The sequence below is a fragment of the Globicephala melas genome, chromosome 7, assembly GCF_963455315.2.
Source record: "Globicephala melas chromosome 7, mGloMel1.2, whole genome shotgun sequence".
NCBI classification, from domain to species: Eukaryota; Metazoa; Chordata; class Mammalia; order Artiodactyla; family Delphinidae; genus Globicephala; species Globicephala melas.
The window spans coordinates 60,253,526-60,280,284 of NC_083320.1; the positions used below are offsets into that span (position 1 = coordinate 60,253,526).

The window sequence follows — 26,759 nt, forward strand, 5'->3', positions numbered from 1 at the left end:
TTGTTTTAACTGGCACAGTAGTAATATAGGTGTTTGCTTTACAATCACTCGTTAAATTGCCCAATCCTTTTACACATGTTTCTCTCTATATATTATAATTCACAATAAAGTGCTAGAGGGGAGAGAGGAAAGAAGGCAGGAAAAGAAGAAGGGAAAGGAGGGAAGGAGGGAAGAGGGGGAGGGAGGGAGTGAGGGAGTGAGGGATAAAGCCAGAACTAGAAAACAAAATAAACCAAAAAAAAGATGAGAAAGCATTCTAACAATCGAGTTTCTGTATATTATGATGCAAGTAATTCAAAATATTAATATATTAAATTCAAGCAATTTTTAAAAAATCAAGTAAAACAGAAAATCAGAAATAATTCACAATTCTTATTATACAGTGAAAATTAATAGCATAGTTATCTATATTATATTTAATTGACCAGGCTATTAGAAATTTGTATTTGAAAAAAATTAAAATGAATTCTTATAATTATTCTATTACTACAAACTAGTTAATAAATATCTTCGATGGCCATATAACTATATTCTTATTCCAGGGCTTTTTAATTGATATAACATACATGGGACAACTATACTGCTTGCTGAAGCAGAAAAACCTACTTAGCAGGAAAACTGTATCCTTTCAGAAGCTTTATAATAACAATAATAAAATAGCTGACATGTTTATAGCAATTTACAAAATAACTTCATACAGATTATTTAATTTGGTCCAACAACTTGTGTAAGGTAAACTGGGAAGATATTCTTGTATGTATTTTACAGGCAAAAAACCCTTGAGACTCAAGGGGGTTAAGGGATTTGCACAAGATCACAAAAGTTACAAGTGGCAGATCTGAGTTTCAAACCTGAGCCTATTTCTTTTTTTTGAGTTTTTTTTTTTTTTTTTTTAATTTATTCTTGCCTGCATTGGGTCTTCGTTGCTGCACGTGGGCTTTCTCCAGTTGTGGCGAGCGGGGGCTACTCTTTGTTGCAGTGCGCGGGCTTCTCATGGCGGTGGCTTCTCTTGTTGCAGAGCACAGGCTCTCTAGGTGCGAGGGCTTCAGTAGTTGCGGCACGTGGGCTCAGTAGTTGTGACGCGTGGGCTCTAGGGAGTGCGAGCTTCAATAGTTGTGGCTCGCGGGCTCTAGAGCGCAGGCTCAATAGTGGTGGCACACGGGCTTATTTGCTCCACAGCATGTGGGATCTTCCCAGACCAGGGATCAAACCTGTATCCCCTGCCTTGGCAGGCGTATTCTTAACCATTGCACCACCAGGGAAGGCCTTAAGCCTATTTTTTTAAAACTTTTTTTAAAAATAGAAAATTAGAAACATATGCAAAAGTAGACAGATTACTATAACAAACTCCCATGTACCCATCATCTAGCTTTAACAATTATCCACTCATGCTGATCTTGTTTAATCTACAACCATTCTCCCTTCCCACTGAATTATTTGGAAGCCAATCCCAGACATCATATCTGTAAATATTTCAGTATGTATATCTAAAAGATGAGAACTCTTTAATAATTTAACAATATAACCGTATCATATTAAAAAATTAATATTAATTCCTTAATATATCAAATATTTGTAGTCTTCAGATACTCTCCTTTTGTCATATATATGAAAATTATATGTATATATAATTATATATAATTCAATTTTTTATTAAACAAATGATTTGTTAAAATAGGATCCAAAGAAGATCTACACATTGAATTTGATTGACGTCTCTTATGCCTGTTTAATCAATTCCTCTCTCTTTTATTTTTTCTTCCATGTAATTTATTGTTAAAGAAATGAATTTCTTTGTCCTTAGCATCTTCCTTACACTGGAATTCACTAGTTATATCTAGTGGTGTCTCTGTCCCTTATATTTCCTATAGCCTGATATTAAACCCACGGACTTGTTTTGATTCAAATTCAGTTTTTTTAGCAAGAATGTTTAAGGGGCGGTCTCTGACAGATGTCTCTCTTTTTGTGATGTTAGCAGCCACTGATGGTCAGTGCCTAGATCCATTAATTCATTAGGGGTTTGTCAAGTGGTAATATTTCATCAGTACTTTTTAATTCGTTGGCAGGAATATTTCTATAAAGAAATCCTTTCTTTTTTTTAGACTACGTATTTGGCCATCCTGACGTTCAGTTCATACAGGAAATCAAGCTAATGGCTTGATTCTTTCTCTCTACTTAACCAGTTTTCAGAATAGCTAGTTAAAAGCTCAGAGCTCTCAACAATAAATTCAGTGTTCTTAATCAGAGATTAGATAAAATTTCTATCTAAAAGATTCTGATCTAAAATATTATCTATTTCTGTGTAAATAATTTCTATATGAAAGATTGAGTCAGTGAAACTTAATTGCACTTTGAAGTAAAAATACTGGTCAGAGTCCAGTGAAACAGAAACATTCTATTAATTTTTATCATAAAGTAAAAACATTAGTCACCCAGGCTTAATAAATCACATATCTCCTCCATCCTTTTCTCCTCACACTTCCATTTGGGGGGTGGGGTGGAGCTGGAAGATTAGAGGTAACAAGACTGCAATTTAAAGCGGGGGGGACCCAACTCCAAATGGATTTTTCTTTAAGAAAGAAACCCAAAACCGAAAGAAAACAGGTAAAATTAGCTATTGGAAATTATGGCCATGTGAATCAACCCTTGCTCCCCACATCTGGCAGCACTTAGCTCCCTGAGGGCACACTTGGTGCCCTAGGGCACCGTTACACATGTTTGACCAGCGGGGCAACAACAAAGGACACAGAGGCTATAAAAAGAGGCAGCAGGTAACCATCAGGCCGGCCAAATGGCTGAGGCACTTTGACAAAACACACAATGAAGCAACTGGTTATTCCCATGGCTGAAAAGTCAGCCAGGGAGGGCTGTATTTTAGGATTCAAATTCCACAGCGTGCCTCTTTAAGTCACTGGGTTACTTCCTTGTTTTAATCAGGTCCACAAATTCTCCCTTTTCTTTCAGATACTCAGTGAAAAACATGGGAGACAAGCTGTATAAAGTGACCTTGTGTTCTTGCCAAAAACCCATCTAAGAATTCAACTAGACTGTTCTCTGGACTTTCCCCCCAGACGGTGGAGGCAGTGAAGGTGCCAAGTTATTCTGCACACCCTGTGGCATCCTGCTCCAAAAGAGACAGAAGTGTTCACGAATGACACGGTCCATCTGATTATACCCATTCTACAACTTAGATGAGTATAGTACAATTAGTTTTAAATACAGAGCCCACATAAGCAGTCATTTCATATTTAGGAAGTAGGGGCTCTGCCTTTCCCACACCCTAAAGCCCTCTTTTGGAGCCCTTGGTACTGGCGTGTCTCCCTTCTCTCCCACCAAGAATGCCCACCCTCCCCTCCACCTCTTCACTAAGACTATTAAAAACATATCAACTCATTCCTTCGAATCCAGTCTTAGCAAAACACAGGAATGATAACGCCTATTAAACAAAGGCTTTGTGTGGATATTCCCTTAATCCGAAGGAATGATTCTAATTGTAGGAAATTTTAGATTCAAACAGGCTGTAGAGCGGAGATATTTGGGGGCCAGCGGACCCTTCCAGTGTTTTCAGTTACACCACTGTTAACAATCTGTTTCATAAACATGAAGCTCTGGGGGGAAAAAAACCTATAAATGTCTTTAGTCTCCCTTTCCAGTGAAATATTTCTGAATTATGAGCTTTTGAAAATGTTGAGCACTTACAATAAAATATCTCTAAATTATCTTGAGTACTTATTCCATAAAACAATTTCTTAAAAGTAAGCAACAGGAAGATTTCTTGAGGTATCATACATACATACATGTCGGTGAGTGTTTAATTGTGGAATTAAGATACCTTTTAGCAAAAGCGTCCCATACAATTAAATGTTTGGAGAAGTTAAATATATTTACTTTTTTTTTTTTTGGCTGTGTTGGGTCTTCGTTGCTGCGTGCAGGCTTTCTCTAGTTGCGGCCAGCGGGGCTACTCTTCTCACAGGCAGTGTTGCTCTGCGGCCTGTGGGATCTTCCCGGACCAGGGATCGAACCTGTGTCCCCTGCATTGGCAGGCGGACTCTTAACCACTGCACCACCAGGGAAGTCCCTATATTTCCATTTTTAAGTACAGAAGAAAGTTACATGAAAGATTTTATTAAGAAACAGAGTATTTCTCACTAATCGATGTTGCTCCAGGGTCTCCAATTTGCCATAAAAGGCAGAAAGGTAACTGATGAGTGCGTAACTATTGCTTGTGACTTTATTGCAAAACCAGAAGCATATCAACGATTTGAATTTAAAAAGATACTTCCAAATGCTGAAGGCTGGGGCCAGGGTTCATGGGTTAAGAGTGCAGACAGGGGTTTTGTCCGAGATATCCCTCCTGTAATGTGATAGCAGTGCTGTGTCACACATCCTCAGGCTCCTTATTTCTTGCCTGCTTTAGCTCATTTGCAGCTCTGCAATATGTTTTTGTTTTTGTTTTTTAATGTAGGCTTAAAAATTAGCTACATCAGTTTTCATGAGTTCGAGGCAGTTATTTTTGTAGCCTATAGTTTTTTCATTCACCTGCTATTTTAGAAAATGTTTGGCTTAAAGCCCATACTACAGGGGACTCTAAGACCAGAAAACATAATCCTTGTCTTCGCTTTACTGTAATATAGACAGTTTCTCCTGTTTAAGCTTTTGCTTAGATTTTACAAATGGGCAAGAACTAAAAGATGCCGGAGTTTTTACAGTTTAAGGATTTTTAGGTCTATTTTTACAAAAATTAAATATGTTTTAAAAGTGAATAAATATGTACATTTATAACTGTTGACAATAGTAAACCACACTTCTCAAGGTGACACGTTCTCTGTGGAGTTTATTGATCATCTCTCTTGGTTTGTTATGGTTTGACCATACACTTCCTGCTGAATTCTTATTCTTCTATCTTCCTTCTTTGTTCAAGCTGTGCTGTATCTAGAAGACTAAAAATGGCCTATAAAGTTGTTTTAACAATAAATACATGATTAAAGTAATATACTAATCATGATAAGCTTATGAAAGAATCAAGTTAGAATATGTCTTTAATGTTCTTAAGTTACTGAAGTGAATTTGTATCTATAATGGACATTAAAAGCAAGCACTGTCCATTTTTTACCCCTAGGACACTGATTTTTAGCCACAGCTTCAAGTTCTTACATATCTACATCTATTTGTCATGTCGTTCACAGCAAATCAAACTTATTTTTCCTTATAAATCTTCCTTTCATAGATGCCCATGATGTTATTGGTAAATGAAAGAGCAAATTGCAGATCACCTACAGCAAGCTACCATTAGAAACACACATAGGGAATTCACTGGCAGTCCAATGCTTAGGAATCTGCGCTTTCACAGTGGAGGGCATGGGTTCGATCCCTGGTTGGGGAACTAAGGTCCCGCATCCTGCAAGCTGTGAGGAGTGGCCAAAAAATAAAAAAAACAAAACACACACACACACACACACACACATAGAGGTTTGCACATGTGTAAAAAAAAAGCCTAAATGAAGATAATTACTAAGTTTTCCTGCTTAAAATTCTTCAATGTTTGTTAACTGCTTTTAGAACATTAATTCCAGCTTCTCAGAGTTGACATGGTCCTGGCGTGGTCTGGCCTCTGCCTACCTCTCACACTCCACTCCCCCTGTCACTCACGGCCAGCCAGCCACCAGGCCCCCTTTCTGTTCTCAGACATACTAAGTCCTTTCTCATCTCTGCATCTGCTCTTTCACCAGCTCCTCACGTCACTGGCTCATTCACATCCTTCAGGCCTCAGCTCAAATGTCACTTCATCGGAGAGGGCTTTGGGACCGCTCTCTCTAAAGTGGTCTCCCCAGTTACTCACTACCTCTTAACTTTATTTCCTTCCAAGCACTTTCCCGTTGCGGAGTTATCGCATTTGTCTAATTGTGTCTTTGCATCTCCCCTATTAGGGTGCCTGCTCCACCAGACCTAATCCACAGCACCTACCACAGCTGTTGGGTCTGTCCCTCGTCCTGCTGTAGGTCTCTTCAGCCTGAGGAAACATTTAGTACTTTGCACTGGGATTTTCTTCTCAGAGTCTAATTTTCCCAATTTGGATTTCACTTTCTCTTCAAAAAAGCTAGTCACATGAGCAAACTCCAAAGTGGGTATAAAGTATAGCTAATTCACTTGCTACCTGAGAAGCTGGAGATGAGAAAACTTCACGCAAACGTCAGTGCAAATGACATCTGTAGATAAATTACAAATGAAGAAAATGATTTTTTTTTTCCATTTCAAATGAGTTGGTTTAATTCCAAATGGTACAGAATTCAGGATAGAACAAAGACTTAAGAACACACTTTGGCAGGATTCTGGTCTGGGTTTATACAGATTTCATCGCTAAGGTAGAAATGGCTGAGAAGAACTAAAGATAAGATGAGCAACTCTATGATTTAAGGAAATGATTTTTGAAATTATAATGTAAGTCAGAGGGGAAAATCAACACACACATATATGGGCCTATATATGTATAAAATTATATACACACATATATAAAATCAAATACACATATACATGTGCTTATATAGGTATAAAATTGTATACACATACATATATAACATCAAATACACACACATATGTACAAATATATATATTTGATTACCTGTAAGTATAGGATGAGACTTGATGGCTAATTCTAGGCACAGAGGTATATGGTTTTATGCATTAGGTTGGGAGTACTCTAGTATTTACCATCCTCTCCAGAGCTGGCTCAGTGTCTGCATACACTCGACCATCAGTATGTGTTTGTTGAATGAAGGAATGAACCCATTCATTCCCAGTTCCTGGAGAGATCTTGGCATACTCAATTCATTCTTTTAGACCCCTTCACATTGCTCTCAAGGAGAAAACTGGGGTATAGGGAACCAATATGGTTACTGTTATAAGTAATAATTGTCTGCCCCTGATCCAGAAACCTCATGTTTGCTTTCAGGACAAAGTAAATAAATATAGGTATTAAACACTCATCGCCTTCCCCTCAGGATGGGATGATGGTACAGAACTGGAGGCTCTTACTCACTTGTACTTATACCAGGTCACCTTGCCTGCAACTGTGGTTTCATTACAGGGCCCCCAAATTTCTGCTCAATTGTGTGGTCATCCATTCAGCTTAATATGTCTCAGAAACTGAAATAAATGTTGAAGGCACTAGGACAAATTTTAAAGATTACTATATTGTGAAAATGAGACTAAGATGTGAAAGCAAGAAAGCCTTTCTGCTTTTTGTAGCAAACACATTGTCTAAGTAGGCAGCTATGGTTCACTGTGAAAGCTTTAAAAGCCTAACTTAGAAAAGGAAATATCCATGATGAGAGGGAGAAGGTTCTTCCATGAAATACTTAGAGTCAAAATATGGGGCTCTCCCTACGTAAGAACAGATCTCAGCAATGATCACCAATAGCTGCTAACATGACATAAAGAGAGATAACCAAAAAAAAAAAAAAAAAAAAAAAAAAGAGAGATAACCAGACATGTGCCTCCTGATGGAAGTATATGACATGACCAATGATGCATTTTAGCTCCCAGATTGAACTTTAATCTGATCAAACTTCAGGATGGAAGTGATGGAATTTACAGGAAATACAGGGGAAAGAAAAATGATAAATGACATCATGGGGATCCAATGAGAAAATCCAGACTGAGAAAAGCTACAGAACAAATGGCCTAGTTTCTTCAGCAAATAAATCACAAGGGAAAGAAAGAAAGCAGGGAAGGGAGACCTCTAGATTAAAAGATTAAAGAGACGTATCAATCAAATGCAATATGTAGACTGTGTTTGGTTCCTGATGCCAACAAATCAACGGTGGGGGAAAGAGAGAATCAAGGAAATCTAGACACAGACATATTTGATACTAGGGAATTATTCTCTAATTTTGTAAGGTTTAATATGGTATATTTTTTAGAGTACTTATATTTTAACATTTTAGAGTTGCCTACTAAAATTTTTTTTTTTTTTTTTTTTTTTTGCGGTACACGGGCCTCTCACTGTTGTGGCCTCTCCCGTTGCGGAGCACAGGCTCCGGACGCGCAGGCTCAGCGGCCATGGCTCACGGGCCCAGCCGCTCCACGGCATGTGGGATCCTCCCGGACTGGGGCACGAACCCGTGTTCCCTGCATCGGCAGGCGGACTCCCAACCACTGCGCCACCAGAAAAGCCCCCTACTAAAATATTTATGGATGTAATGATATGTCTAAGATTTGCTTCTGCAAATAATCAGTGGATGAAGTGTATAGGGAGTAGATAGGGGTAGAAGTGAACTAAGAATGTTGAAGCTGGGTGATGGGTCCATGGAAGTTCGTTTTACCATTCTCTCTACTTTAGTGTACGTGTAAAATTCTCCCTAAGAAAAAGCTAAAATAATACAAGATTCTATCAGTTAACATAGTACCCATCAAAACACACCTACGCTGGTTTTCACGTGGTCCAATATTTACATCAGTATCACAGCAGGCATTTATTAAAATGCAGATTTCTGAGCTCTGCCCCAGACCTACTGATTCAGAAAACCCAGGTGTTGGAAGCTGGAATCCCTAACAAACTAAATGATTTTTACACACACTAAAGTTTTAGAACCCCTGACCGGGCATTTTGTGCCAGGTTTCATTTCTCATTTTCCAAGTGAGAAAATCAATGAATGGAGATAAATTAACTGGCCAGAGTTCATTTTGAGACCCTGAAAGAACTGAGATCTTTGAGCCTCTCCAATCTTGACTTTCCAGTTTACTGTTCAAGCACCAACTGAGCAACATGGCCTCATTTAAAAATGTATTATCATTAGCTTTTAAAAGTTTGGTTCAAATTCACCAGAACCAATTTACCCTTTTGACCCTTCAAGATTAACACACACACAACATAAGTATCACAGAGGTCCCATATAAGATATCTTTAAAAAGAGGCCTCTATCAGGATGTAAGAGAGAGCTTGGCATTCTGATAAAAGTAGAGGTGTTCATGGCCAAATCCCTGAGATTTGGCTGAAAACCGAAAGCCCATTTTCATTTGATAGGGCCTTAGTATAAGGTATACAGCAGGGGGGTTACCTGCTTACCAGTGGTGAAGATTATGTGTCAGGAGGCCATGTCCTTTTCCATGGTTAGGGGTCTGGAGGCCAATTTTTATCTGCCCAGAGAGGTCATTGGTTGGGGGCATGATGTGGGTTTCTCAGAGCTCTTCTTGTTTGTAAAGACACTCTTGGCTTCCATGCTTGATAACGGCCTTTCAAAAGTAACTAGAGTATGAGGTGGGTACATTTTTCTATTTATCTAAATGGCTCACATTCACACTCCTCCCCCCTTTTGATATTAATCCAAGTGGCTTAATTTTGAATGAACGGGGGGTAGAATTAAAAATGGAGGTATACAAATCCTTTAACGAGCAATAACCAGTACCTTCACTTTTTCCCCAACATTTTATGAACATTTTCAAACATATAAAAATGTTCAGGGCTTCCCTGGTGGCACAGTGGTTGACAGTCCGCCTGCCGAGGCAGGGGACACGGGTTCGTGCCCCGGTCCGGGAGGATCCCACGTGCCGCAGAGCGGCTGGGCCTGTGAACCATGGCCGCTGATCCTGTGTGTCTGGAGCCTGTGCTCCACAGCGGGAGAGGCCACAACAGTGAGAGGCCCGCATACCACAAAAAAAAAAAAAAAAAGTTCAAAGAATTTTATGGTAAATATTCACACTACCTAGATCCTACAATTAACTCCTTACTATATCTGCTCTTTATCACATTTCTAAACATTCTATATCCATCTTTTTTTTTTCTTTTGGAGGCATTTCAAAGTAAGTTTCAAAGACAGTAACCCTCTCCCCCATATTTCAACACGTATAACGTTAACCAAATATGTGTTTAGAATTCCTTTTTTTTTTGTATTTTGAGGTAAAATACACATACTATGATATGAACAAATCTTTAAATCTTAAAGTATATCATTTGATGAGTTCTGACAAACGCATACACCTGTGTAACCAAATACCTATCAAGATACAGACTATTTCCAACATTCCAGAAGTTCCTTTTCTGCTCTTCCCAGCAAACCCCAATCTCACCCGGTACCTAAGGAAATATGTGATCTGATACTTCCACATCATCAGGGACTGAAATTATTGTAACACTTCCCAAGTAGAATAACTTGGGCCAGACAGAGAGTAAGTATTTTTCTTAGATCACATGAACATGGCATGAGAACAAAAACCTCAGACCCTGAAGAGTTTCATGCTTTTCCCACTTGATTATATCCCAAAATTTCATTTCAAAAATTCTAAATTAAATTAAAATCTAATTCGTGATTTCTGACTGTTTCCGAGCAAATAGACAAATTTTCTATAACCTTTTCTCAGGGCAAGCGTATGGGAATAGCTAGTATAGAGGAAAAAAATCATAAATGCATTTTAAAAAGAGACTAAAAATAATTCATATAGGAAATACAATTAAGTTTAATTACATTGAATGCTAATACTCCCCCTGCAATCATGAAAACAAATGTTTGAAATATATTCTAACGAAAGGAAAAGCCCCTAGTATATTACACAGCTAAAAATAATACATTTGCTTAATATTTCCATTTTTATTACTACTTTAAATCTAATACAACCCAGATTTCAAAAATTAATGATTCTGTTCATTCTACTATTTTCTACTTATACAAGCGAAGGCAAGTAATGTTACAAGGATATCCTTAGGATATCTGCAAACTACCCATAAACAGCAGTTTTTTTCTTATTTGTTTAACAACTGCTGTCATTCTTTCTGTAAGCAGCAATCACAAGATGTCAAACAAATTCTGCCTTGACTGACAGATGTCTCTGCTTGTTTTTATTAAAAACAAAAAAATTTCCCTGCATTAATCACCAACACTGGAGAAGTGGGGCACGGCTGGGATGTGCACCAGCCTCTGGGCAAGCAGAGATGCCTCACAGAAAACCACAGCGCAAACTCGACTACCCGAATACCAGAACACATTTTTTTTTAACTCCCTTGGGGACCCAAGGACTCAAAGTTTTAGATTCCCTTAAAGGGAAAAGCAGGAGCATGCATGGGGGCAGGGTGGGATCATGTTTATCAGTCTCAACAGTTCATCTGGGCCTGGATCCAGGTAGTCTGCACGTCTAAATTTGATGAAATATAGGCGCCACCAGGTAACAGTAGTGGTCAGGGAGCTTGCCAGAAACCTGTAACTCAAAACTGAAAAATGAAATTAAAAGACTACTTTGGCCAGGCAATTTCTTTCTGCAGGATGCAATAACTGCAAACTACAAAGTTGAAAGAACAGACAATTCTTTGTATGTTTTAAAATTTCTTCTTCCTAAAGTGACACAACATCTGGGCCAGAAAAATAGACATAAATATTTTCAAACTTGTATTTCAAGACTGAACTGTAATGTTTCTGCAGAACTTCGCCTGTTCTTCCTCCTTTCTTCTTTCCCTTCCCACATTGTGCAGGGGGGGTTGGCTTACAGCAGGGAGCCCAGGCTGGCTGAGGTCTTGGATGTATCCGGAGGGCAGGTAGGAGGGGCAGTGGTGGCTGAGCAGACGCCTGACCCTGTCCTGTCAATAAACCTTAACCCCGACCTGCCAGGCCCCTGAGCCGGCTATTCTCTGTCTAGCCTCGTCTCTAATTGCTCTAAAAATGTCTCTTCATTTAAAAGTACCTTTGTGTAAACATCCCACAGGAACTGACAGTCATCAGAATTACCACACAGTTCTAGTTTTTAAGGAGTGCGAGAAAAGTCATTTTCTACCTCATTGTGGAAGGACTTTGAAAACAGTTTCAACTGCTGTGCAAAACAATACTCATCATTCTTTTAGCTGCCTCTGCAGGTGACATTAGTTTGACTTTTAAGACTGTTTACAGTGAAATGTTTGATCTTTTGATTAAGTTATTTGAAAGTAAAGATGGATACGTGATTCTCCCCACAAAACTAGCCTACTCCTGAGCGCCCCAGACAGGTAAAGCTAAAGTCCTGTGCTTCTCATGCATATGATGAGGCTTCCCTATAAATTCTAAAAGGACCCATACTTTTTAATCTAAACATGAAAATCCAAACCAAAAATTAAAAAGGGGAAGTGGAGAGATAAGAAAAGAGGCTTTGGAATGAAGTGGATTTCTTTTAAATAATAAAATTAAATCAGCCTTGCAGATTAGTATAAAACACAAACTTCTTTTTACTGCTTTGTGGCTTAATTCCTTATTTCCTTTTTCTTTGTAGTGGTAAAAAAATCACATAATTTACTAGGACTCCTTGGGAGCAATTCCTTAAATTATTTCTCTCCTACTGACATATAATAACATAATGGGAAAGACAGTTATTGTCAATTTTATAAACGGAAACTAGACTTGAATTTTGCAAATCCCAAGCTCTGTTCTGACTGGGTGCAGGTTAAATTCTGCCTTTTAAAGTATGGCTTATTTAAACAGCTCAAATTAAATAAATTATTTTCTCTAGTAACTTATTACTAAGCACTGACAAAGTAAAAGAAAGTCCTCCCTCCCTGTTCCATTTTCTCCACATTGCTTATCACCTTCTAAAATACTCTGTGATTTACTTAACATATTTATTTATTGCCTATCAATGCAAGCTCCTTGAGGTAGGGATTTTTGTCTGTTTTGTTCATTGATGTGCAATAAACGACTAGAACAGTGACACATGGCAAGCCCTCAACAGTCTCAGAATTAATGAATAAAAAGTTGAACAGATTAAGCCAACACTCTTAAATGAAATCAGGGAATTTATCTTATTTCTACTTATCTACCTTATCCTACATTCAGTATAATAAGCAATCTTACAGTGGGCATGGAAGAGGACTGCATAGGCAGTCTTTTTTTTTTGGCTTTAATCAACTACCCAAAAGCTTTTTCTCCCCTCCTCAACACCAGTTAAACTGAAAGGAAAAGGGCTTCCCTGGTGGCGGTGGTTAAGAATCCTCCTGCCAGTGCAGGGGACACGGGTTCCAGCCCTGGTCTGGGAAGATCCCACATGCTGCGGAGAAACTAAGCCTGTGCGCCACAACTACCGAGTCTGCGTGCTGCAACTACTGAAGCCCGCGTGCCTAGAGCCCGTGCTCCACAACAAGAGAAGCCACCGCAATGAGAAGCCTGCGCACCTCAACGAACAGTAGCCCCCGCTCAACGCAACTAGAGAAAGCCCGTGAGCAGCAATGAAGATCCAGTGCAGCTAAAAATAAAAATAAATAAATAAGTTTATTTTTAAAAATGCAAGGAAGAAAAGCCTTGACATTTCAGAGTTGAAATAGATCTTAGAAACCAATTAAAACTGAGGTCTGACATGGGGAGGGGGAAGGGTAAGCTGGGACGAAGTGAGAGAGTGGCATGGACATATATACACCACCAAATGTAAAATAGATGGCTAGTGGGAAGCAGCTGCATAGCACAGGGAGATCAGCTCGGCGCTTTGTGTCCACCTAGAGGGGTGGGATGGGGAGTGGGGGAGAGAGACGCAAGAGGGAGGAGATATGGGGATATATGTATATGCATAGCTGATTCATTTTGTTATACAGCAGAAACTAACAACCTTGTAAAGCAATTATACTCCAATAAAGATGTTTTAAAAATAAAACAAAATAAAGATACTGAGGATATAGTTTTAAAAAAGACAACTGAGGTCTGAGCCTTCAGAATTCCCCAAGGAGCTTGTTGAACATGCAGATTCCCAGGCCCCTCTCCATACCTACTACTCAGAATCCCTATGCTCAAGTAATTTATTGCCTAGAAGGGAAAAGAAGATAGACCGATTAACCCATGGTTACAGTACAGCACTAGAGGTACGCTAAGGATGCTGCTGGAACAAAGAGATGGTGCATATCAATCAAAGTGTACTTGAGATGAATTTTAAAGAATGAGCATAAATGTAGTGCCAGATGAGGACAGTCGTGGTATATGCATTTCACACAAATAGTCTTTGTAAAATCTATAGGTGTTATGGCTTGAGGGAAGAGTGCCCATCACAAGATTAGAGATGCACACAGGGTCAAAATATGAAGAGATTTGTGTTATAAAACAAGGAGTTTAAAGAACTGTGGGAAGACATTAAAGACTCTTGTGATTCTAAATGCACAATACAGTTAGAACCACTGGGATAGTCTATCTCTAACTCTAGAGGACAGTGAGCTTTGGGAAATGAATAGACAGAGAGATCAATCAGCAAAGGAATGGCAGCTGAAGCCACAGGCTGCCAACTAAGGGACCTGCCTAAGGTCACATGGTGTTATACCCAGAGCTGAAGTTACCACTCCTTATTTAGTTTTATGGTCCTACCTCTGCACTACTTATGGAAGTATCTCTTAAGTGAGCCTCTTATCTCAGATAAAGAAAAGATTTCTAACACAATTTATCTTATTTGTTGTATCTTAATAAGTTATCCTTCAAACCCTGACTGCAATTTATTATTAGAGTCCTTACATCCTCATAAATCTGTCCATAGCCACGAAGTCAAGTTGATTACCTTGGTTATCAGTGACATGAAAGTCCTCCTTATTTTCCAGAGGCATCTATTTTCTAGTAACTTTCTTTTACTTCTTTTCTTTTTCTTTTAATCATCACAGTAAGTCATCTATTTCTGTTCTTAATAAGCAGACACAAGTTTACAGGACTCAATTCCATCTACTACCCTGAGTTTTCTCATTTCAAACATCAATGGCAATTGTACCTCCCCCACAGGACATTTCTTATTCAATGACATTAGAACCATCTACAGGCTCTCTTCTCTTCAGTGTTAGAAAAAAGAAGTAATTTGTAGCTAGAATCTCAATTAAACTTCTGTTTTGTACATAAACAAACTGAAATTTCCCCTGGAGTTTTTTAGACTTCCTTTTAATTACTCCCTTGTCTTGTCTTGGGTTAATATTAAAAGGTTTTCCCTTCTATCCAAGTAATGATGCTAGTCTTGGCAAGATGACTCAGTTTCACTCATATAGCAAATAGTTATTTAGTTCTTACCCTCTATAGAAACTTGTGTATTTACTGGGAGGGGGTATAGGAATTATTCATACTCCTATCTTAGCAGACTTGATAATCCACTGGTGTGACAAGGTTAGTGCGAAAACTGTTACAAATATAACAGCCCATGGCTCACACTAAGTGTCTGTGGAAAAAATGATCGTCTCAGCATGCATTCCAACCTCCTCCTCAGTTGTCTTCTGTACTGTGGAGACTCAATAGCTGAGAACTATGTGTCCCAGACTCCCCAACATCAAGGTTCTACATCTGAATTTCACCTTACCAGTTAGAAACTTTCATGGGAGATCTGAAGTGGGGAGTGTGATGGCAGCCTCATTCTTGCTGCTTCTGCTATTCTTTCTTCTGCTGGTGAGCACGATGGGGAAATGTAAGGGTTTTCTGAGCAGCATCCCAGCATCCCACATCGGCTTCGTGAGTATTCAGAAGCAGTTGGAGGTGGTGGCAGCTTAACTCACCTGGTGGGCTGGCTCTGGAGGAAAGGAGGAGCTGTGCTGGAAGTTGTTCCCGCACGCTCCGCCAACAGGCTGTTTCTTTAACCTCTCAACAATTATGGACACCCAGTTTCCATGTTAAAGGCACTTCTGCTTGAAATAGCCAGAATGACTTCAGTTTCCTGCAACTTCCCCAACTGGTAGGGTTCCAATATTGGTGGAAGAAAGGAAGGAAGGGAGGCAGACAAGCAAGATGGCAATTATTAGGGAAGACCAAGAGAGGCTCTACAGAGAAGGTGGTGCTTGACGTAGCCCTTGATATACAGAGAGGCTTTTGACAAAAATGAAGGGCAAAGGAACAGCATAATAGGCTGAGGGTAAAGCATGAACAGAAGTGTAGAGTTATGAAAGGCCGGAGTATATGAAGTGTCGAGTGGTTTTGTTTTTGCTAAAGTATTGAGTATGCTTATTTGGAAGAGTAAAATAAGACTATATTCTGAAAGGTTTAAAGAGCTCAGTTTAGATTTAATTAAGCAAATTATTAAAGAATTGCTCTTATATGAAAAAATATATATATATGAAAAGGAATATATATATATATAAAACTGAGTTACTTTGCTATACAGCAGAAATTAACACAACATTGTAAGTCAAGTATACTTCAATAAAATTTTTAAAAAATTACTCTTTAGGGAAGTTAAAAGGGTAGAATGGATTGCAATGGAGAATCAGGATATTGCACAGTTAAGCGGCTATTACAAGAGGACAGATGAAAAGTAATGAGGGATTAAATCTCTGTGGTAATTTAGGGAATGTAAGAAAGAGGAGGGACACCAGAGACTGCAGAGGTATAATTTACATAACCTGATAATTGGTTAAATACATACTGATTAGCGGAAAGGAGTCAAAGATGACTCTGATGACAGTGGTGTCATTAACAGAAAGGGGAAAGAATAGAGGATAAGTTGGTTCTGGTCTGGGGAGGACTTCGTTTGGATTTACTGAATGTCAAGTAGCAGCAGGACTCTACGTGAGGGTATCTGGAAGGTATTTGGAAAGGAGGGTTGGTGCTGAGGAGAGAAGTCAACCATACTGAATCTGGACACCTACCTCAGAATCTGATGATACTTTAAAGTATTAACTAAAAGGTAATTACCCATAAAGGCTTCCTACTTCTCTAGCTACTCCTCAGCCTCTTTTGTAGGCTTCCTTTCCCTGATTACTCCTTATATATCAGTTTTTCTTAGGGTTCTGTCCTTACTCCTCTTCTTCTCAAGCTACTACCTTCCCCTAGGGAGCTTACATATGTTCCGTCACATAGCCACCACATGTTCATGACTTCCAAATCTGCATCTCTAGCCCAGATCCCTTCCCCAAACTCTCCCGACCTGTTCATCTCCTCCGCTTACTGGAACTCTCCATTTGGCTCTCTCTGGGCACTTCACACTTAACACTCTCCATGTTAAATTGATCATATTCTCTTCCAAACCTTGTCCTCCCTCCAGTGTTCGCTATGAATGGTACCATAATCCACTCAACTGCCTAAACCAGAACCTGGGAATCAGGGGGTCCCCCACCACTCATCCTTTTCCATCATCCCCATCCCCAAATCCAAGCGACAACCATTCTGTGAGTCTACCTCACCAACAGCTCCTAAAACCATTCACTTCTCTCCACGCCCACGACCCTGGTCCAAGCCACTGTCATTTTTTGCCCCAAATGGTTACAAATGCTTCCCTACTGTTCTCTCAGTTTCTAAAGTCCTCCTCCAAATCATTCTCCTCCCTGAAGCCAGGGCGATCTTTATGCCATGCTGCTTTGAACCTGTTCCTCCCTGCTTATCATCTCTCTCACTTTCTCATTCAATGGCCCCATCAGGTCACCCCATGGCTGAGCTGACCCACAGCAGCTTGTCCCCATCCTTTGCTCAGAGCTTCCACTCAGTTTGTCTTGTTTTTATTTTCTATTTTGAAAATAGTACAAAGGGAAACAGCGGTACAAAAAGTTCCTACACATCCTTCAATCAGCTTACCCTAACGTTAACATTGTACATAACCAGAGTTTTACCATCCAAAACAGGAAATTAGTATTAGTAGATTAATATGAACTGAAGTATGGATCTTATTTGAATTTCACCATTTTTTCTACTAATGTCCTTTTTTCTGGGCCAGCCTCCAAATCCAGGATTCCACAATGTAATTAGTTGTTAAGTCTTTTTAGTCTTCTACAGTCTCTGGCAGTTTCTCAGTCTTCCTTGTCTTTCACGAGCCCACTCAGATTTTTAAATCCCCCATTCTTTTTTTTTTTTTTTTTTTTGCGGTATGTGGGCCTCTCACTGTTGTGGCCTCTCCCGTTGCAGAGAACAGGCTCCGGACGCTCAGGCTCAGCGGCCATGGCTCACAGGCCCAGCCACTCCGCGGCATGTGGGATCTTCCCGGACTGGGGCATGAACCCATGTCCCCTGCATCGGCAGGCGGACTCTCAACCACTGCGCCACCAGGGAAGCCCCTAAATCCCCCATTCTTATACAGAAGCAAGCAACCATGGATTTCCAGATGTCTGAGAAAGTCTCTTATATAAAATATAAATACCAAAAAACAAAAACAAAAACAAAAACCTCAGAGGAAACAATATATAGAGAAGAAAATTTCTAGAAAATTATTAATAATGTACTCAAGAAACCATGGTGAGTATATTAATAATATACTCAAGAAACCATGTTGCAACCATGAAACAAGAACAGAATACTATTCTTAAACAAAACTTTAAGGGAACAAAACAGACTCTGGGAGATTAAAAATATGACAACAGAAAGGAAAACTTCAATAGAAGGGGCAGAGAATAAACTTGAGGATCTCTCTCAGAAAGGAGAACAAAATGACAAAGTTCAGAGGGGACCTGGGCATTAAAAGAACAACCACACAAATGAACATATGATTTTAAAATGTGGTATGTATTATGAAAGAGAAGCCTAGGTCACAATGAGTGAGTATGCTGGGGGGTGGAGTACAGGGGTGGTAAAGAGGGTCAGGAAATCCCTTTGATGAAGCTAAGACCTCAAGAAGACTTAGCCAGACAACAGCTGGGGAAGAGAAGTTCATGTGCAAAGGTCCTGGGGAGGAAAGGGCTTAGGGAATGAGAGCACCTAAAAAGCAGGCCAGTAGACAGAAATGGAGGGACTGGAGAGTTGGGGTGATAAGACAAAGCCTTGGAGGTCAGGATTTTCATGGTGAGTGCAACGGGAAGCCAAGGAAATGTTTAAGAGGAAGTGAAATGATCCAATGTGCTACTTAAAAGGCCACCTGAGTGTAGTGTGGAGATGAATTAGAAGAAGTAGTTTAGCGACTATATAATAGACTCTCTCCTCTTATGGATGTATCATAATTTAATCATTCCTCTATTTTATTAGACATTTAGGGAGTTTCCAGTTCTTCGCTAATATGATTAATACTGTAATAGACATCCTTAAAATGAAATCTTTGCCAGCATCTCTAGTTATTTTCTGAATATAGACTTGTTGAAGTGGAATTAAATAATTGAGTTAAAAGGTATGAAAATTTCTGACTATTTTTTAAAAGTTATCTTTAAAAGAAAGATTTTGATCATTACATATGAGAAACCTACTTCACAAAATGGATATCTTCCTACTTATTCAGTTAAATGATATCAACAGATAATTACTTAAGATGAAAAACTTCCATTTGTATGTAAAAAGCACTCCATTTATTTGTTTTTTAAAAATGGTAAGCACTTAACATCATCAAAATTGATACTGTCCAACTTCTTGGTTGGGATGAGCCACATTTAAGACAATCAACACGCCAGCAAGCATTTGGGACATCCTAAAATAACCTTAGAGTAATGTAATCTTCTAACGGTCTGTTTGTGGTTTAACATTTTTATAATAATACTTTTTTGTTATAAACATATTCACGGGCTTCCCTGGTGGCGCAGTGGTTGAGAGTCCGCCTGCCAATGCAGGGGACGCGGGTCCGTGCCCTGGTCTGGGAAGATCCCACATGCCGCGGAGCGGCTGGGCCCGTGAGCCATGGCCGCTGAGCCTGCGCATCCGGAGCCTGTGCTCCACAACGGGAGAGGCCACAACAGTGAGAGGCCCGCGTACCGCAAAACAAACAAACAAAAAACAAAAACATATTCACAAATCTGAAAAAATGCTTTGTTAGACCGTGTTTCCCAGTGATGCGCCTGGTCAGGTTCTATGGAGCAGAGCCGTTTTGCTCTCTCCATTTTCTCCTCCCTTTCTCTCACAGGTGGCATCTTTCACACGCAAATTTACCTCTTTTCGTCCTCATCTCAGCATCACCGTACGCAAGCTCTTTCACCTCTTTACTTAGTTCTTCCTACTCGTTCTGTCTCCTTGTATACAGACTCCCTCACCCTCAAGGTCTTACATATTTATTTTCTCTTCAACTGATGTGATCCTTTCTCCCTCTTTCCCCCACACCCCTTCTCTCTCACTTTCATCTCCCCCCCCCCCGCCCCCCGACTCCTCAGCCCTCTCCTCTCACACACTCCAACGACTCCTTTCCTGGGTCCTGGTTCGGGCAAGGGCTGTTGGTTAGAAAATCTGCCAAGGTGGCTGAGGAGATAATTGGGGCAAGGGTGGGGATGCAGATGCACGGATGCTGGGCATGAGGAGACCAGGTGGTCAGCCAGGGTTTCCCAGGCCCCTGTGGCAGGAGGGGGTAGGCCTGAACTAAAGGCTGGGGCCGCCAAAGCAGGGGACAAAGGCCGAGTCCTGCTGATCGCCAGCCGGAGCACACACACTTCAGCCACCCAGAAACACTCCGTGGCCTGGATGGGGTCTGAGAGTTGCCAGTTGGACATACTGACCTAGACAACCAATTAAGGCATGTTCAAGGTCTGCTGAACAGAACAGTCTTTTAAACTAGGCTAAATCCCCTCTTCAGGGTTGCTGATTCTTCTCCCCCTAAATTTTCCAGATTTATAATCATAGTAAGAACTAGAAGACAAATCAGACAAGGGTACTGAAAAATCTGACGTACACTGAACATTAGAGTTAATGTACTTTTGGAAACAAACCAGGTGCCTGGTGAACACCGAGGGATCTAGGAGGTATGCTTGATGAGAATCTGTGCTGGGAAGGAATTTAAGATCAAGGTCAGGAATGATTAATATGCATGAAGGAAGTCATCAACATTTAAGGACAAGCAGTATGAATCTCATTAAATCTTCAATCGCTTCCTATTGCCTGAAGGAACTGGTGATAGTCTAATGATTAAAGCAATAACATTAAAGTAGAAAACAGTATTAGAAAATTAATCCGACTTTTATAAAAGAAGCTAGCACGAAGCACCAATCCACCTAAGAGACTTGACAAGACCCTCCTCAGCAGCTGTGATTTTTCTCTACTGGCGAAAGAGACTTCTGGGGGCTTTCTTTTTTTTAATTGAGGTAATTGATAATCTTTCACATGCTTCCCAGTGGGCCATCGTACTGCTGTCTGGCTGTTTGTCATGTCTCCCACTTACTCACTGTATCACCAGAACGCACCTCCCTCGGCCCCAGCCTTCTCCTGCTGTGTCGCTCACTCACATTTCTGATTGCAGCACCCCTGTGCTCACTCGGCAATACCCTGAACAGCTGCTATTCACGGAGCATAAAGTAGGGGAGAAATGACAGAAGACAACAGAGAGGAGCTGTTTTTGTAACATCAATTCTTAGAGGGGCTGGTTTTCAGCTGGACCAGCCAGTTGGCAGGGAGTCCGGTGAGGGTGTTCATTTCATCTGTGACCTATTTCTATTTGATCTTATAGGAAAATCACAATCTTACTGATGACAGAGACAGGGTATGTGATGCCCCAAATTCAGAATTATCACAATGCTGAATAGAAGGATAAACAAGTGTGATGTGCAGACTCCAAGTGTGAGAGATAAAAGGATCTCAAATGTTCATTTTCCTAAGTTAATATTTCAGTAATTAATAAGCTTTCTCTCGTAGATGTGGAAGGAATTTTTAGAAATCATGGTCCTATTACTAGTAGCCCTCCTTAGGGAAAAAGTCATTTTAGAAATGCCAGTTCCATCTAGATGGTGGACTGTGAGTGACTTTTACTTTCTTCTTTATACTTTTTTTGTTTTTGGTTTTGTTTTGGTGGCACCACTCAGCTTGGGGGATCTTAGTTCCCCGACCAGGGATTGAACCCAGGCCACGGCAGTGTAAACGCCGCATCCTAACCACTGGACCACCAGGGAATTCCCTCTTCTATATACATTTTTATAATATCTTTTTAAAAAACATAAATTTATTTATTTGTTTTTATTTTTGGCTGCGTTGGGTCTTCGTTGCTGCATGCGGGCTTTCTCTAGTTGCGGCAAGTGAGGGCTACTCTTCGTTACAGTCTGTGGGCTTCTCATTGCAGTGGCTTCTCTTGTTGTGGAGCATGGGCTCTAGGCACGTGGGCTTCAGTAGTTGTGGCATGTGGGCTTCAGTAGTTGTGGCTCGCGGGCTCTAGAGAGCAGGCTCAGTAGTTGTGGCTCACGAGCTTAGTTGCTTCGCGGCCTGTGGGATCTTCCCGGACCAGGGGTCGAACCTGTGTCCCCTGCATTGGCAGGCGGGTTCTTAACCATTGAGCCACCAGGGAAGCCCCACTTTTAAAATATCTTAATATTTCCACTATGAATACAGTTGACCACTGAACAACCTGGGGGTTAAGGGTGCTGACCCTCCTTGCAGGAGAACATCTGCAAATAAATAGTCAGCCTTCAGTATCTGTGGACCATGTAGCACTTTAGTATTTACTATCAAAAAAAAAATCCATGTATAAGTGGACCCATGCAGGTCAAATCCGTGTGGTTCAAGGGCCAACTGTAGTTATTAAGGGCTTATTATTAAGAACTGTGTGGTAGCCAAGGTGGTCGCCAATGACCCAGCCTCCTGGCATCCACACCCTGGTCCGCTACACTGTGCTGGTCTGTGGGAGCAGGGGGATGGGATGTTACTTCTGAAATTAGGTTATAAAAGACTGTGGCTTCTGCCACAGTGGGCACTCTGGTACCCTCCTTGGATCACGAGTCTGGAAGAAGCAGTCTGCCATGTTGTGAGCAGTCCAATGGAGAGACACAGGTGGCAAGAAAGTGGCCTTCACAAGGAACTGAGGCCAGCCAAGAACCATGTGAGTGAGCTTGGCAGTGGGTCCTCCAGCCCCAGTCAAGTGCTGGGATGACTACAGCTCCCACCAATAGCTCAACTACAACCTTGTGAGAGCTCCTAAGCCATAGGCCCCCAGCTAAGCTACACCCAGATTCCTGCGCCTCAGAAACTGTGACATAGAGTTTGTCATTTGGGGTAATTGGTTACACAGCAGTAGGTAACTAATACAGCTGCACAGGTATCATTTCTTTAATCTTCATAACAGCCTAGTAAGGTAAGTACTTGGCTCAACTCCATTTTAAAAATGAAGAAACTGAAGCCTGGATAGGTTAACATGCCCAAGGTTCCACAACTAGTAAGCAACAGCATCAGGATTCGAACCTAAGGAGCCTGATTTGACAACCCACACTCTTAGCCTCTCTTTATACAGCCTTCCTTGTATTACTTTTATTATCAGAAAATATATTTTCAAAGTATTTTCATTCATAGAAAAAGAAATTCCCACTCGTCCTTCACTCCTGTTGTAGAAGTAGAGATACTCTCACCACTTCCAAGGGGAATTTTCCCCTTCTCCTCCTTCTATTCCTTTTCACCTCTTTCAGGTCTGATCTCTCTCCAGGAAGCCCCCTGCTCTCCAGAATTTCCCGTGGTCCTTGTTCCTTACCAGTTGCCTTCCTTCCCTCTGCGTCTAAACATAGCCAGGACCTCTATGTCAAAACCAAAATGTACGTCCACACAAAACTTGTACACAAATGTCCACAGCAGCATTATTTGTAAGAGTCAAAAAGTGGATATAACCCAAATGTCCAACAATTGGTGAATGGACAAACAAAATGTGATATCCCATTCAGTAGAATATTATTTGGCAATTAAAAAAGGGATGAAGTACTGATACATGCTTCAACATGAATAAACCTTGAAAACACAGTCCTAAATGAAAAAAGCCAGTCATAGAAGACCACACATTATGTGATTACACGTATTTGAAATGTCCAGAATAGGAAATCTATAAAGCCAGAAAGCTGATTAGTGGTTACCTAGGGCTGGTGAGGATAGGGGGATTGGAGAGTGACTACTAATGGGTAAGAGGTTTCTTTCAGGGGTGATGAACATACAAAATTGATGGTGGTGATGGTCACACAACTCTGAATACACTAAATACCACTGAATTGTAAACTTTAAATAGGTGAATTGCATGGTCTGTGAATTATATCTTGATGAAGTTGTTATTTAAAAAGAGAACCAAGAACCTCCACACTTCTCTGCAGCCACCACCATCACTTTTCATCTCTCCTTCCACTGCTAAAATTTTGGTCTAAGTCTCTATGATCTCCAAGTGGCCAATTTCACTGACCCTTACTGAGTCATCCCAAAATTTCCTCCTGAGCCTCTTTTCCTATGTTCTCTGTTTCTGCCAACTCCCTCTTTTCTGCTCTGACAGCTCCTCTCCTTCCTCAGGTCCCCTTTCTAACCACCAGGTCCTGATTCCTCCTTCTCTGTATCATTTCTCTTGCATCCATCTCTCCCTTTCCATCCTGAACACAAGGCACTAATTCAGGCCCCCATCACTTTGTTTCCACCAATATTTCCCAAATGATACGATAGCTTTCCCTCTTCAATACATCCAGGGCACCACCAGCTGCAGGTTATTTCACTTATTTATCAAAAACCTTCATCAGTCTCTGCTGCCTATAAGATAAAGCCTAAGCCGACCTTCAACGTTCTCATCACCTGGCCCTAACCTGTATTATTAATCTTCCTCTTCATAACTCTTCTATGCAAACTCTCAGCTCCAGCCAAACCCTCCATTCCAGAACCCTCTGAACAGGTCCTGTATTCACATGGTTTCCCCACCGCTGCCCTGCTTTACCCCCTTAGAAATGCCCCTCCCTCATCCCTCCGCCTCTCTGCTGACCACCTTACTCATCCTTCAAGGCCCAATTCTGTGAAGTGATCACTCCAGCCCCAAATTATCTTTCCTTCCTCTTTTTCCCAGAGCACTATCATACTGTTTTACATCGTTATAGGCATTAGGCTTCTTTCTCCAATTAAACTAAAAACCATCTAACCCAGTTCAGAAGTCACCTCCGTGGTGAAACTCCAGACTACTACCCCCAAATCTTCCAGTTCCTCACTTCTAATTCCCATTATACCTGTTCTTTGCTCTTGCTGGAAATTCTCGTCTTAGGACAACTCCTTCCCCCGCCCCCACCAAACTATCAGTCTCTTCCCTTTTTACTTCTATGCTCTAGATTATTCATTGTAATAATAATGAGCCCAGAAACAAACAAAATAGACAAGGTCCATGACCTTGGGAAACTTCCAGCCTAGGCTAGACTCTAGAATGCATTGATTCAACCCCCCTCTTGCTAACCCCCCACTCCCCTTTTCTCTTACTCCCTGGTCCTTCCAGTGCATCCATCTGGAAAATTCCAATCAATCCAACTATCTACCTTCACTCTTTTATACACACAGGATGATGCCCATTTGGAGAAAATCACACAGTGGCAATGAATGGGGTCACTACAGATACACGGTCTCTAATTTCACTTGGATCTCAACACTGCTGGGCAATCCTTCTATTATCCCTTATCATTTTTTCCTCCTATTTCCCAACCCCCTACCTCATTTCATCTCTAATCTCTGCAAAAATGTACAGAAAGAAACAGAAGTAATTGGGGGACGAGGAGCTTCTTCAATTTTCTGTCTCCTCTCCCAGCTGAAAAACTATCTACATGCACATCTATCATTTCCTCCATCCCTAAGGGAGCAGGAGTCTGGTATCTTTACCCCTTTTCACACACATGCTTCAGTTGTCCCATTCAGGTAGTCCCCAAATGCTATACATTTTACTGCCAAAAGTAGCATCTCCAACTGGCTACTCCCTAGCTCTCACCCTGCTTGCTTGCCATATTAAACCAGCCGAGCTCCCAGAAGGCTGCACAGGCTCTCACCCCTCTCTCTGCCTTTGGACAAGAGGCCTCTCTGTTTCTATACTCCTTCATCTGACCAGGCCCTCCTTGCACTGGAAGACTCAGCCTAGTCTTCTCCTCCTCTGTAAAGGTGAAGGCGTGTCGGTCTCTACGGGATGATCCCATTGCATCATATGCTTACCTCTAACTGTGCATCCTTATTCTGTTGCAAAATTGATTTACATGTTTGATTCCACCAAGGACTGTGAACTCATGGAGGACAAGAACTGTGTATTCCAAGGCCAGTACAGTGTAAATGGTACATACCCCACTATTTAGTTTCCTTTTGTTTCCACAATACTTGGGTCAAATCTCCTCTTTCCCCATTAATTTGTGCATTATTGCTTTGTGATCAGAGGATGCAGTTTATACAATTTTTCTTTCTAGAACTTACTGAGGTTTTCAGTGGCATAACTTACCATCTTTTATCCTATTTTGTGTATATTTGTAAAAAAAAATCCTAATCCAAGGTATCAAATTTAATATTAAATCAAATTTACTAATTATAACATTCTGAAATCCAGTAACCTTATTATGTCTACTTAAATTGACAAATTAGAGGCATGCTAGTTTCCTATTACGATTGCGGTTTTATCCATTTTTCCTTTTATTTTTAACAGCTCTTGCTTTAAATATTTTAACATGTTATTTGACTCATAAATATTCATTATTAATAACTTTATTGTATCATTATTAACTAGCCACTTTTCATTCATTCATTCAAAAAATCTTTATTGAGTGCTTATCATGTGCCAGGCATTGTTCTAGGTACTTGGGATACATCAGGGAAAAAAACAAACAAAAATTCTTCTCTTTGCCAAACTTATAGTCTGTATATGTGGGGAGGTAAGCAACAGAAAACATGACAAATAAGTAAGTCATACAGTGTGTTAGAAAGTGTTAAGTGCTATGAGTAGGGCCTTACAGGACATTATGAGGATTTTGGCTTTTACTCTGAGTGAAGTAGGTTTTCAGCAAAAGAATGACATGATCTGACTTAACATTTTTAAAAGTTCAGTCTGGCTGCTGCGTTGAGAATCCAGTATAGGAGGGCAAGGGTAGAAGCAGGGAGACCAGTAAGTGGTTACTGCAGTAATCCAGGTAAGATATGATAGTGACTCAACTCAGGGTGGTGACAGTGGGGTGTCAAAAATGCATTCTGGGTATATCTTAAAGGTAGATTTGGGGCTTCCCTGGTGGCGCAGTGGTTAAGAATCTGCCTGCCAAT

The 26,759-nt window shown here is 40.5% G+C and overlaps 1 protein-coding gene and 1 non-coding gene across 2 annotated transcripts in view; both read right to left on the minus strand.

The window, feature by feature from the left end:
* Positions 1-26,759, minus strand: part of METAP1D (methionyl aminopeptidase type 1D, mitochondrial) — a 78,959-nt gene that overhangs the window by 40,046 nt on the left and 12,154 nt on the right.
* TRNAV-UAC (transfer RNA valine (anticodon UAC)) lies at positions 21,590-21,661 on the minus strand. Its single transcript has one exon. It is a non-coding gene; the product is annotated as a tRNA-Val (tRNA).